Source organism: Myotis davidii, unplaced genomic scaffold, assembly GCF_000327345.1.
Source record: "Myotis davidii unplaced genomic scaffold, ASM32734v1 scaffold56, whole genome shotgun sequence".
Lineage (NCBI taxonomy): Eukaryota > Metazoa > Chordata > Mammalia > Chiroptera > Vespertilionidae > Myotis > Myotis davidii.
Genome location: NW_006287458.1, coordinates 337,921 through 339,920, shown reverse-complemented (window position 1 = coordinate 339,920; position 2,000 = coordinate 337,921). Strand labels below are relative to the sequence as shown.

At 39.4% G+C, this 2,000-nt stretch overlaps 1 long non-coding RNA gene across 1 annotated transcript in view; it reads left to right on the top strand.

Moving 5' to 3' along the window:
- LOC107182386 overlaps nt 1–662 on the top strand; it is a 3,090-nt gene extending 2,428 nt beyond the window's left edge. Inside the window, exons 2-3 of the long non-coding RNA XR_001513109.1 lie at nt 245–314; nt 529–662. This is a non-coding gene — a long non-coding RNA (uncharacterized LOC107182386). The remainder of the gene's footprint in view (nt 1–244; nt 315–528) is intronic.
- The last annotated feature ends 1,338 nt before the right edge of the window (nt 663–2,000 follow it).

Here is a 2,000-nt window from a genome sequence, read left to right as displayed (position 1 = left end):
ACTTCAGCACTGCGCCTCCTCTGAGTCTGGGTATGATATTCTCTTTCCTCCTAGTTGTAGAATTTCCACTCAGCCAGGCTTCCTGTGGTTCTGGATGATGTCCGTTCTGTCTTTTAGGTGTATTTTGATTTGGTTGTTCAAGGCAGCAATCTCTGGCGTTAACCTATGCCGCCATCTTGGTTTCTTCCTACATGTTTTTTTCATATTAAATCTTTGAAATGCAATTTGTATTTTACACTGGCAGTCCATCTCAGTTGGGCCAGCTACATTCAAGCACTCAACAGCCATGTGGCCAGGGCTATCAGACAGCACAGGTATAAACCCATCAAAGTGGTTACTCTGTTGGGAGAGTGGGTGAGGGGGGATGGTTTATTTTTCCTCCATATTCTTTTGTATTGTTCAATTAAAATTGTAAAGTAATGTTTCATGTATTACTTTACAAAAAACAAATAATACCAGTCAGAATTAAATTGTGTAATACTTTATATTTCATTCTTTAATGTTTTATTAATCTTTTCTGTTTTTCAGTATTGAAAACACAGTAATAGCAAGAGAAGTAAAATAGAGCTTATCAAAATGTGAACCATCCCGGCCGGTGTGGCTCCATGCTTGAACATTGACCTATGAACCAGGAGGTCATGGTTCAATTCCAGGTCAGGGCACATGCCTGAGTTGCACTCCAACACCAATAGGGGGTGTTCAGGAGGTAGTCCATCAATGATTCTCTCTCATCGACATTGTATGGCCCACAAAATCTCTGAAATCAATAAAAAATATTTTTTAAAAATGTGAACCATTAAGTACTGAGACTATTAAACTAATTGAACTGAATACACATTTTCTGAGTTTGAGCTATCTGTGAAGAGTTAGGCTATATATGCATTATAGAACACAAAAAGAATGATACGTTGTCCTAAAAGGTTTTCGGAGGCAGCTTTGGAACTCCCTTTATAGCTTCCATATTCTCTTCAGGTTGGATTTGATTTCTAGCAATGGCCGAAAACCCTCCAGTTGGGTCCAGTAAATCAAGCTAAATATTTATGGTTTTGTCTAAAATGGACTGTGACTCTAGAGTCAAAGGAAAAATTTTATTATGTAACTTGCAAACTGGGAACTGCAAATTACTTCCAAAGACATTTATTGTTTGCAACAATAAATTAAGTGGGTAATGCAACAAGGCAACTGTGGGAAAGGGCATCTTAAAATGGATATATTCTGGCCCTAGCCTGTTTGGCTCAGAGCATTGGCCTGTGGACTCAAGAGTTCTGGGTTTGATTCTGGGCAAGGGCACATGCCTGGATTGCACGCTCGATCCCCAGTAGGGGGCGTGCAGGAGGCAGCCCATCAATGACTCTCTCTCATCAATGATGTTTCTATCTCACTGCTCTCCTCCCTTCTCTCTGATATCAATAAAAATGTAGCCCTAGCTGGTTTGGCTCAGTGGATAGAGCGTCAGCCTGCGGACTGAAGGGTCCCAGGTTCGATTCCAGTCAAGGGCATGTACCTTGGCTGCAGACAAATCCCCAGCTGATCAGTGTTTCTCCCTCATCAATGTTTCTAACTCTCTATCCCCCGCCCTTCCTCTCTGTAAAAAATCAATAAAATATATTTAAAAAATGTATTTTCAAAAACAGGATACATTCTGGTTTCCTTTAAAAAATAAAAAGTTGTTGTTCCATATTCACTTAGCCCTGTGTACCTTCCTATTCTTTTTTCCATCTCCAACTATTTTCTGCAAATTGCCCAGCATGCAAAGTTAGGAGCCAAAAGATATTCACCAGTTTCAATATGCTGTAATACAGAGTTAGAAGGAAGCTTACTAATGAACCAGTTACTATTACTGCCTTTATTTTTTACTGTTGATAATTTGTTATCTCATACTTTGTTAAAATCAAGGGTAAAATTAAGTCTTTACTTTGTTCAGGACTCATCAGTGATTTACGATTGCCCTCCGTGAAGAGTGAGCAAACACCAGGATAGGGACAAAACTATTGACTACA